Raw genomic sequence first — 12,642 nt, forward strand, 5'->3', positions numbered from 1 at the left:
GTCTTGGAGAAACAGTGGTTTACAAATGCTTGGAGAAGCCCCAAGTTTCTTTCCCTCAGTCTGACTGCTTGTGGCCTCAACACTTTCGCTTCCTCTGGAATTGTGCTTTTTCTGCCAACCCCGGCTGAGTAATCAGAGTTATCTCATGATCCCAAAAGACAGAAGGGGAAATGTTAATTTTCTACTTACAAGCTAGCTCTCCTTAACTTGCTTTTCCTAATGGACCTGCAGTGCATAATAAAAAACTCACTGGCTGAGGAAACTCACACTGGAAATCTCCTTCCTCATGCTCCTGAAAGGGTTTGCATGAACCTCATGCAGCCAGGCTAGCAGAGCAGATGAAGGTAGATTTTTATTCAAGAAGGTTCGAAATTAATCTCACACCTAGGAGCAAAATCTCCAGTCTGACAAATCAAAGTGACAACTACCAGACATTTCCACTCCAAGCAGGAGTAATGCAACTAGAATGTGCAGAGCAAGGGCTGACACTGAAGAATCTCTCACATTTTTTCCACTTTAATTTTTGGGCAGTCCTTAAGCAGTCACAGTTTCTCCCACCATCTGGAATGACAAAAAAAAAAAAAATAAAAATTTCAAAATCAAATAACAGCCATAATCCTTAAGTGGTCCTTGGAGATCTATGCTGGCTCCCATGGCATTAACTGGTAAATACCCTCCCGACTAGAGATCAGGTTGCATAAGCAATCCCACTCTTCACATACAAGAAGAGGAATTCTTATTCCACATAGGAATATCAAATTGCAATTGTAGAATTGACTGTACTGTTTGAATATTTCAAGATAGAACCACTGGATTAAAAAAATAAATAAATTGAAGCGCCAATTTTAATTTTCTAGGCAAAAAATTGAAATAAGAAACTTCTACCACTCAATAGCATCATCTGAGACCAGCACGTTACCTTATTGAGGACTTTCTGTGTATGACAGTGAGGGTTTTGATACTAAAAGCAGTGATATTTTCATTCAGAAGATGAAATACAAAGTTCTGACTTCTTACTGCTTCAAGTTGTCTACAGCAGCAGTATTTGACTGATCATGTTGACTGTAACAAAAAGCTTTTGTAAAAGTAATAGAAAAAATATATTGTTATTACAGATAGTGGGAAAAAAATCAGCTGCTATGTACATAGCATTTAATAGTCAGTGCTCTAGAAGGAGAAACAAAGACTTAATACTCTTAAGAGAATCTTCTATTTTTCTAGAAGGAATGTGTTAAAGTGACAATCATTTGAGGAAAGCTGGAGTACAGTTGTGTGATACAGATTGTTGTTTTACACTTCGCACGGTCGTATCAAAACAGAGCAATATTGCAAAACTGACTTGTCTTATCCTTTTCAATGGTATTCACATTAAAATAGGAACAGCACTGCACGTTTCATGCTGGAGTAGGGGTGGTTTAAGCAACGTGTATCTCATTCCTCAGTGACTCATACTATTTCCTGTTTTCTGTAAATGACTGTACAGCTTGCACGTCTGCCCTAAGTATGAATATGAAAAATCATGGATATTGTGCCATTTTCTATCCAGTTTTTCTTCTTATAACAAGAGAGAGAATCTAAACTTATTCAAAGTGGGCACGCAAGCCATCTGAGCACTTGAGGAGATCCAGGACCACAAGCAGGCAAACAGCTACCAAACCTCACTCAAATTCTTACTTCTTCTGTCATTGATTGCCAGAAGGTGGTATTTCTATGCAAACAGATGTTTCTAATCAGCCTCATTCAGTCTAGTTTGCTACCTGTAATTTAGAGTCTGTAATACTACCCTCATTTCCATGCAAGTGTAACTCATAAAACAAGATTCATAAATAACTGCTAGGGTACCTTCTTGTCCTTTTGTATTTTGGACAAAGGTACTGATGGGTCTCAGGCTACAGAGTCACTTCCTCTGCAAGTGGTGACCAATCAGATTTATTCAGAGCAAGGGAACACACTAACTCACCATGTAGGCAAGTTAACTTTTGCTGCAATTAGATAATCATGTCAATTCATACAAAAATCAGAAGGAGCTGTTTTGGCCAACATCTGAATTTTGGGCAACATCTCTGTGTTGCTTCTTGGAATCACAGATCTAGTACATGAGCTTCTTGAAGCCTCAACAGGTAAAGCTTCTTATTTGTGCTATATGTTTCACTACACATTTCAATTTCTTCTATTACGGTATGGCAGGAGGGTCTCTGTGTGACTTGTACTCAAGGAGAAAAAGCTCAGGTGTAAAAACAGTCTGTAGAGGAAAACAGAGTGACACAAGATGAAAATGCTATGTCATTTTTTTTGCTGACATACTGAAATGATGCCCCAATTGAAATGTAGTTTTAACTCAACTTTTTCAACAAGACTTAGTGATGAAAAAAAGGTATCACCTGTTGTGCTGAAGTGATTTGAAAAGCATTTTCCAGGCAGCAAGTTACTGATCCATTCCTGTTATGCTGGAAGAAAAACTAAGGATAATAGAACTTCATCATTGAATCACAGAAACCTAAAATGGTTTGTGTTGGAAGGGACCTTTAAAGGTCATCTAGTCCAATTTCCTGCAGTGAGCAGGGACATCTTCAACTATATCAGATTGTCCAGAGCCCTATCCAACCCAGCCTTGAATGTTTTCATTCATTCAAGGGATGGGGCATAGACCACGTCTCTAGGCAACCTGTGCCAGTGTTTCACCACCCTCCTCATAAAAAAATTCTTCCTTTTATCTAGTCTAAATTTACCCTCTTTTAGTTTAAAACTACTACCCATTGTCCTATCACTACAGACTCTATCAAAAAGTCTGTCCCCTCCCTTCTTATAAGCCTCCCTACTTAAAGGGTTGAAAGACTGCAATAAGGTCTCTTTTTAATCAATCTTCTCTTCTGAACAACCTCCACACTCTCAGCATGTCTTCATAGGTTCTCAAGCCCTCTGATCATTTCTGTGGCTCTCTTCTGGACCCGTTCCAACAGGTCTATATCTTTCTTGTACTGAAGATTCCAGAGCTGAATGCAGCATTCCAGGTGGTATCTCACCAGCATGGAATATAGGAACAGAATCTCCTCTCCCAGCCCGCTAGCCATGTTTCTTTTTGTGCAGCCCAGGATATGGTTGGCTTCTGGGGCTTGCTGGCTTATGTGCAGCTTTTTATTCATCAGTACATCCAAGTCCTTCTCAGCAGGGCTGTTCTCAATCCTTGCATCCTCCAGCCTGTATAGATACTGGGGGTTGCGCCACCCCAGGTGCAGGACCTTGCACTTGGATATAATCATGTCCTTTGCCCCATCTCCACTTTAGGTGTCTTTGAGAGTGGCTGTGTCCCATTTCACCAGTGCCTTTCTAAAGTCAGCAACACTGAGCACTGTTTTCTTGCAGGTCAACTGAGCAACCTATTCTCTTTCCCTTCCCACCACAAAGAACCCCCCTCTTCATCAATTAAAGATTACACATAGTACACAACAGGCTATTCCTCCCGTAGGACTGTTCTGCATAGGTGGTGGGCCAAAGTGGATTAATTGCAGTCACAGCAGCAGACGTCAAAGACCACCAGTGGCAAAGCTGAACTTGACACGCCCCTCAGGAACAGCAGTAGCAGTAGCATTTGGAACAGCAATGAAAAACTTACAAGGGACAACCCAACCCCACCGAACAAAAAGAAGAGCCAGCAGAACACAGCTTGATTTCCTGAGGGATGTTTCTGTTGTAAGGAGTTCACTTGAAGTTTATGAGTTTTATGCAAAATGAACTATTGTCAAAAATGCCTGCACAGTCAAAATGTGCAATTATGAAATTATGAAATTGTATATCAAACCTAGGAGGATAGACCTCAGACACAAAGAAGAAAGCAATCTTACCTCATGGAGGGGAACCTTCAGAGGGGTAGGTCTGTCCTAGAGGTGTTGTCTGAACACAGAGAGTCCTTTGTGTAGACTTTTCAAGTAACAAGAGACATGGATATTACTCATGGAAGTAGTCTTGACTGCTGTGATCAACAGATAACCCCTCAACACTGCAAAACAAGCTCAGCAGGTGCAGGTGTGTCTGCCCACAGATATGACACCTCAGTCACATGCTGGTTTCTGTGCATAAGCTTGAAAAGTTTAATAGCCAAGGGAAAATACAGCAATGCAAGAGTTCATGGACAAAGCTGATGGCATATCCTGGCCACAGCGTGCAAGTCTGAGCATTTCCACTGTAAAGTGTAAAGTGGCCTGTAAAGCAAAATATTGGCAGACATTTTCAATCTTATGCTGGAGCCAGAACACCCAGGAGAGGTAATTTTCTTTGTGGAAAAACCACAGCACATGAATGCTTTCTAAGGAAAGAAATGGTTTAATCAAGATCCCATACTGTGTGTTGTACCAGCACATAATGTAGTTGGTGTACAGGAAAGGACTCCATTTCTGCAAGGTCTTAGGGAAAACACCGCTGATTACAGATATCAAAATTGTCATCATGGGACAAAATTCTCTTCATGGGACCCAGAGTCATGTAAAGCATTTGACACTGTCCCACATGATATCCTTGTCTCTAAACTGGAGATACACGGATTTGATGGGTGGACCACTTGGTAGATAAGAAATTGGCTGCATGGTCATACTCATAGAGTTATGGTCAATGGCTCAATGTCCAAGTGGAGACCAGCGACAAGTGGTGTCCCTCAGCTGTCAGTGTTGGGACTGGTGCTGTTCAACACCTCTGTCAGCGACATGGACAGTGGGATTGAGGGCGCTCTCAGGAAGTTTACTGACAACACCAAGCTGTGTGGTGCAGTTGATGTGCTGGAGGAAAGGGATGTCATCCAGAGGGACCTTGACAGGCTGAACAGGTGGGCCTGTGCAAACGTCATGAAGCTCAACAAGACCAAGTGCAAGGTGCTGCACCTGGGTTGGGGCAATCCCAAGCACAAAAACCAAGCTGGAAGGAGAACAGATTGATCACAGGCCTAAGGAGAGGGACTGGGGGATGCTGGTGGATGAGAGGCTGGGCATGACCCAGCAATGTGCACTTGCAGCCCAGAAAGCCAGTTGTGTCCTGGGCTGCATCAAAAGCAGCATGGCCAGCAAGCTGGGAGAGGTGATTCTGCCCCTCTACTCTGCTCTTGTGAGATCCTACCTGGAGTACTGCATCCAGCTCTGGGGCCTACAACACAAGAAAGAGTTGGACCTGTTGGAACTAGTCCAGAGGAGGACACAAAAATGACCAGTGCTGGGACACCTCCTCTATGAAGGTAGGCTGAGAGAGTTAGGCTTGTTAGGCCTGGAGAAGAAGAGTCTCTGGGAAGACCCTGGAAAACCTTCCAGTACCTATAAGAGGTCTGTAAGAAATCTGGAGAGGAACTTTTTACAAGAGCATGTAGTGACAGGACAAGGGGGAATGGTCTTAAACTGATAGAAGGCAGGGTTAAATCAGACAACTAGGAAGAAATTATTTACCATGAGGATGGTGAGGCACTGAAACAGGTTGCCCATTCCTGGAAGTGTTCAAGGTGAGGTTGGACAGGGCTTTGAACAAACTAGTGGGAGGTGTCTCTGTCCATGCCAAGGGTTTGGAACTAGGTGATCTTTAATGTCCTTTCCAACCCAAAGCATTCTATGATTCTATGAAGTGCTGAAATTCCAGGGCCTGATGAAGAAAAAGCAGGTCCTCTCTATCTTTGAGAAACAGGACATTCAGATCCCATGAGGTCCAAGAACTGATAAAGAAGCTGGAAACCTCTGCACCATGCAAAGGCAGTTATCAGTCCAGTGTCTAGGGCAATCTGCAAGATTTCTTGCGAAGTCACAAAGTCTCCACTCCCTGTATGTGATAGCATCTTCTCCAGGGTGGTGAGCAGACACCAGTCCTGTCTGGGACATTGTGTCTGCCCAGATGTGTTTGTGATGCAAGCTGGGTATATGCCTGGTTTTAAACTCATGGTTTCGTGCCTTAGTTCCCTCCCATTCATGGAGAGCCATGCAATTGCTGTCAGAAGAAGGTGCTTTGCATCTCCTCTTCTGTACAGCAAGATAGGAATGTGCTCTATTGAAGTGCTCAGCCCCTAATTTGGTAGCAAAAAATATCAAACCGTTATTCTGTCAAAGAAAATACCAGCCATGAGAGTTAAAACTGCTAATTTCCAAGTTACCACAGTTGGCAGATGGCTTACCCAGGTCCATAATGTCAGTGTGGATACTGTAGAATTGGTACAATTTTAAATAGGGATCAGACCTTCTGCCATGTCTGGCTGACTGCTGTGTGCACATCTAGTGTTATACACAGGGTAATGGCAGTGGGAATACAAGAACAATGGCAATTAGTTTATATCAATCTTTTGCATCAAGAATCTCAGAATGCAGAGAATCACACTGTGCTGGACCTGCATTTTAAATGATCTAGACTGTTGTTGCAGTCTAATTTGTGCATTAGAAATATATACAAAATGATACACAAATAATATACAAATATACAAATAATATACAAAACTGCCTCAGTTGTTCACTTATGCTGAGACATTTCTGTGAAAATACTGCCATAAAGATATTGACAGCGAAGTACTTTAATATACTACTGAAATTAATCAACTTTTTAAAAATCTGAGCCAAATATCCCATTTTCCCCCTGAATTCTGTTAGTAGAACAAGTGTAACTACTAATGAAGTGAAGAAGCTCTCTTGTAGTCAATGTTAGGCTCAGGTAAAATACTGCTTCAACCAGTAGGCTCCTCTCCTCTCTTTGCCATTTACTGTTGCACTCTGTGGTACTACACCCAACAACACAGACCAGTTTTGGCAACACATCTTCTATGAACTCATCTCGTCTGACACTGCAATTCACAACTATTTGTTGCTTGAGGCAAACATTCAGCTTACCAAGCACAGCTTGTAGAAAAGTTTGTGGTTTATTCCAGCCTTTGATTTGCTGATTGGTCACATTTATCATAAACCACAAGGGGTTGTGAACTGCCATGCACTGAGTATCTTAATTTCTATTACTACAGCACACAGACAAATAACAGTGTGGCTTCAAAAGCTTCCTGTCAGGAACAATCCACAGTCGAAGGCTTTTCTACTCTATTGATGAAGAAAATGTAGCCATAAAAGGTTAAGGGGTTTAGGTAAAGTCTGACCACGGTAGAGGAAAGTATATAATGGTTTTACATACTCCTATATATAGGTGTGTTCATGGTCAATAATATTTCTGATTCGGTCTTTCATTTAGCACCATTTAATTAACTGAATTCTGGACTCCCATGTAAGGAAAGGCACAACTCCATCCACCAAAGGCACACACAAGAGATTTTTTATATGTTGAGAGGAAGGGGAGGCCCACACAATTTTGTTCTTTAATCACCACCAGATATTTAAAAAATATCAGAAGCTGGAAACAGAAAGAAACAGGGAAAAGGATATACCTAGTGCCAAGGGAAATTATACTAGTGTAATCAGCACTGATCATTAGTAAGGATTGTGTAGGTGATGGAGAGGGAATGTAGAATGTTTTGCACCGTTTCCAGAACCAGCTGAGCAGCTACATATGAAGGTCACTGTTTCTTTGCCTCAAAGATATTCTCTGTTCATTGAAACTGTAAAAGTATCTCTGCTGATTTAGAAAATGTAAATCGTTTGCATTGTGTAGCTCATATTTTTAACAAGAGAACTGAGGTTTAGCATAACAGTGCTAAAAAGAGACAAATATGCTGTCATAAGCTTTTTTTTAAAAAGAGCTGGGGGTGGGGAAACTATTATTCACACCATGAGCAGGTCCATCATATAAGGTAGAGAAGGTCTATGAGAAAAAAAACCTCATCTGCAATCCCATGATGACAGACAGTGCTGCAATGGACTTCTGTACAGGGCCAAAGGAAAGGTCAGTGGTGGGCAGGCCACACTTCTAATGACAATTTACATTTATATAGTATGACAGTAGATAGTGATAGGACAAGGGGGTATGGTTTTAAACTTAAAAAAAAAAGGGAGGGGGAGATATAGATTAGATGTTAGGAAGAAATTCTTTATTCAGAGGGTAGTGTGGTACTGGCACAGGTTGTCCAGAAAAGTTGTACAAGCCATCCCTGGAAGTATTCAAGGCCAGGTTAAATGGGGCTCTGAGCAACCTGGTCTAGTGGGTGCCATTGCTACCCTTGGTGGATGGGGCTGGAACTACATGATCTTTAAGGCCCCTTTCAACCCATGTCATTCTATGATTCTATGATTTTATGACAATGATGAACCTGGCAAAGACCAGTTCCCAAAGTTCATTTTTGCAGGATTTTGTTATTCATAGTTTAATCATGCCTTAATATTTCAATCTGTTTAAAGACATTAAATTTGTTACTTAACATTATTAAATCAAATTGTTAGAGCTCCTTAAAGCATGATTCCTGGAGATGGTAAACATTTTAGCTGCATTTTGCTGAATGGCTGTTCTATACAGGTTTATAAAATACAGAAAACTAACAGATAACCATGAAAATGAGTAGTAGAAATTTGCCTTTTTTATTTTCAAAATTCCATTTTCACAGAGTCTTGTGGAGTCCCTGAAGGTCATAATTGTAATGCTGTGCGTTCATCTAGCCAGTGTGACCAACTCCTGCTCAAATCTCAGCTTGGCACATGACTGCCATTGAAGATCTGGGCCTTAGCATCTCTGAAACAGGACTTTGATGCCTGAGTCATGCAGGCATTTAAGCAATTCCAGCTAAATCCTTTACTGTTCAGAGAGGTAGGCAGGCCTACAAAGCTCCCTCTTAGTCAGTCCCGAGTAGGCAATCCCACTAGGTGTATGAGGCTACTTGTGGAATTATTTCTTCAACACTTACACTGAGCCTCAAGGCTTAACAGATCATTGTGCCACAAGGGCTAGATTTCAGGGTACCCTGCACATGTAAAGGAATTGAACTAACAAGACTGGATGAAGAAGATGTCAGGAGTGTGTGCCACTGTTCACCCGGAGAAGCAAGAGAAGATGCTACTTTGGAGTCTGGGCCTGTGTCTTTACCGAGCTAAACACCTATGAATTTGCTTGAAAAATCTGGAACCAGTGACTTGCCAGACTGCCACTGTAGTTCCACAACTGTCTGCAGACTCCGTATGGTCATGGGCATAACTCCAGAAAACTCTGCAGGTTTGAACAGAGCAGCAGCTTTAGAGGAGCAAATGTCTGTGACTGTCCCTCAGCTGTTTCTTCTCAACACAGTAAATTAACCTCAAGTAGTCAGCGAAGACATTACAAACCAGAGGTGGTCACTTCAGACCTCAGTTCTGTCTCCCTCTTTGGCTTCCAAAAATGTCAATATTGGGCCTTTAGACTAGTGTTTATCTTAAAGTATTTTCAGGAAAACAACGTGATCTGATTTTGGAGGCTTCAAAAAAAACCACTAGACCTTTTGAAAGCTAGTTCAGAAACTGACCATCACCTGTTAAAAATGTGGTGGCTCATTCTTTGTGTAATCTAGCCTTGACATCTCCTGGTTCTTCTTCAGTTTTTCTGCTGCAAATCAAAGAATTCTCCAGTACTTCCTGTGACCCAGAGGAAGTCTCTGTACGTTTCTAAGTTGCTTCAGAGAGCTCCTTTTAGTAAAGCTACACAGGTCCTGAAGTCTCTTACTGGGAACCAGGTCTTTACATAGCACCAGAAATGAGGTGAGAGCAGAGACGAAAAATACTCACTGGTAGAATGTAATTGACTTGCTGGGGCCAAATAGGAGAGAGATTTGGTCTATGCAAGGATGTTTTTTAAGTATCACAGTACCCCAGGCATTGTAATCCTTCAAGTTAGAAATCCTTCTGAATGGTAGGACGGAAGAACTGAGAGGGAGAGTGGGGGTGCAGATTGTGACTGGGAACAGCTGGGAACCCAACATGAAGTGTCATATTCTCTTGGCCTGCAGGAGGCATGGCCAACACAGCAGCAGTTCCAGACTGTGGCTTATTAAATCCAACTGTAGAGGATTTCCTAATGTTTCTGATCCTGCAACACAGTCTGCATTCATTCTGGATTTTGTTCCAGTATTGAGCTTATGACATTTGTATCTTCCCTACAAGTAATGAAGTGAGTACAGTGAGGCTTGTAGAATGGAAGACATTATCAAGCATATGCTAGATTGGACTTGGGAGACTTGGCTTTTCCTCATAGCTTGGCTACAGACTTCTTATGCCATTTTGGGCACATCATCCCTGCCTTCCTGGGATCCTTGCACATATCTGCGGTCAGAGGGATTTTTAGGACCTTCTTCTCCCCTGAACTCAGGCAAGGTCTTTCAGTTGTACAGCAGACACAAGGAATGAAACGCTCTGGTGCTGCTGGTCCCACTTAAGCTGATGCTAGACTTTCATCCAAGTTCCAAAACTGGGAATTATAGCTGAGATCCCATCCTAGGCAAGGTTGTGGCTCAGGCACTCACCAGTCCTCCCCCTTCCTTTTGCTTGCCTGTGCCTTAGTTCAACTGAAAACACCATGAGGGTTTGTGCACCTAGTGGGTCCCATGGTGCTCTCACATTAGAAGGTGCACATATATATTTATATATATTAGTCACATAATACCCGAATTTGATCTGCTTTTGTTAGTGAGTACTTTTTCATATGTAAATAACAAAGCCTTCAAAGACTGGTAAGGGAAAACAAGCTCTGTCAATCTTTGCCACCTCATCCTAGGCTTGCTTCTCTGTACACATTGACATTCACATGCAAATGCTAATTCCCGCATTGGGGTCTAATTGGAGAAAAGAAGGAAGCTCAGTACAGGTTCTCCATCAACAGAGCCAGATGTTCTCACTCCCTGTTGACAGAACCCTTTCTTTTCACCAAAGTGAAAGCATAAAGGAGATAAATGTCACAGTGCAATCAGTGTCTCTGCAGGTGTGTTTTCTGGTTTTGGTGGATGATTGGGTAATTTCTCTACTACTTGCTAAGTATGCCTAAGAATGAAATGCAGCCTCCAGAGGCACTGAGAGTCAGATCTTGTCAAACCTGAATGTAGACATCTTGTAAATTCTCTTTATGCCTCAGACCCACGCAGTCACTAATGATGGTTTCTGTCATTCAAGCCCATTTTTTAAACTTCTGGTTTTATTTCTCCAGGAAACTTCAGCCTAGGATAGGAAAAATTACTTCAGTGTGCAGTCAATGGGAATGTACACACAAAGCCTGTGAAAGATTAAACAAGGCAGACAGTAAATTCTGTTACCTAAACAAAAAAAACACTGCTAATGTGCTGTCAATGGTCTAGCTCAAAGCGTATTAATCTAGCCTGTCCTCTTCTCCTTCTGTAAATAAACTTCAGTCACTATGATTGATAATCCCTCTGTTCCTAATCAAATGCCTGTTTGTTCCTCCCTCCTTTCCTATACCTTTCTGACCTTTTGGGAATGTACAATGATATTTAAAGGCAGTCAGTGGGGAAAAAAAAATTGACCACAATTCAAGACTGCATACTGAATATTTCTTTTAACCAGGTTCTGGAGCCCTGTCAGAGAATAAGTAAATATAAACCTAGATTTTAGAGGAGTCCTTGTAGGTCTTCTGTTGATTATACATACATTTATAATACACTATCATGTGTGTAACATCAGGAAGGAGAGAGTATTCTCACTGGCAGATAAACACTTAGCAATTGTTGGTCCATGTTTTAAACATAGGGAGACAAGCAACAAATAGATACACAAGCAAAAGAATGAAAAAGCTAATAGAACACAATAATACAATGATCATAGGATGTGACACAAGATGCAACATGCCAGCTGCACATGGTGTACATCCCACAAAAATATCACACCAGCAATGTCCAGAAGTTTGTTCAGTTTTTCCTGTGATTCTGAAAACCCTGCTGGCATCATGTTTGATGGCAATAGTCACTTGGTTTTTCTATATAATAGCTTTTTCATATCTGGTTATTAAGGTTTCCAGTTCTTCAATTTGAGAGCATACTGTGTCCCATGTTGGTCATAAGGGCACAGACCAGGTTGCAGGCCAGAATTCCGCCAGCATTGATGTGAGATTTTGGATATGACGGATGTCACTGTCCAAGTTACTGCAGAGGTTATCAGCTTCTCTGGGTTTATGTAATAGAATGCCAGATTGCTCAATTCAAGTGTTAATGCTGTCTGATACATGAAGCTTCCTATCTTTTTAGATGTTGTCAGTGTTGTCTCCAGTGATAACACTTCATCATTGTATTAATAAAATTCCAAGGAATACTCAGTATGCTTTCTAGATGGATATTTTCTGTAGTAAGCAGGTTGAATTACAGCTTTTACTTCAGTTCCTAGGAGAGGAGAAAGAAGACTTAGGTCGCAAGTTGTATCCAATCCTCAGTAATAATTAGTTTCACTCCCACAGTATCCACAGTTTCCCTTATTCCTTTCACTTGAAAGTTCTGCAAAGTGATTCAGTGTTTTCTAAGTGATAGGTGTTGAATTCTCACCTGATTTCCTGGATACCACACCAAGGTATTCAAAGCTTCCTTCTGGACTTGGTTCACCACATAGGATTATTCAGTAAGAATATTAACTATATCACTTTTACTAGGAACAGCTGCAGTGAGTGTTTGAGGGACGCTATTCAAGGCTTTGTAATCTACTGTCAGTCGCCACTTGTCATTAGATTTCTGTACTGGCAGGCACACAGGAAGAATGAGACTTGACAATGATTCCCCGTTCCTCTAGTTCTTTTATC

This window comes from Neopelma chrysocephalum, unplaced genomic scaffold, assembly GCF_003984885.1.
Source record: "Neopelma chrysocephalum unplaced genomic scaffold, ASM398488v2 Primary Assembly neopelma1_96821, whole genome shotgun sequence".
NCBI classification, from domain to species: domain Eukaryota; kingdom Metazoa; phylum Chordata; class Aves; order Passeriformes; family Pipridae; genus Neopelma; species Neopelma chrysocephalum.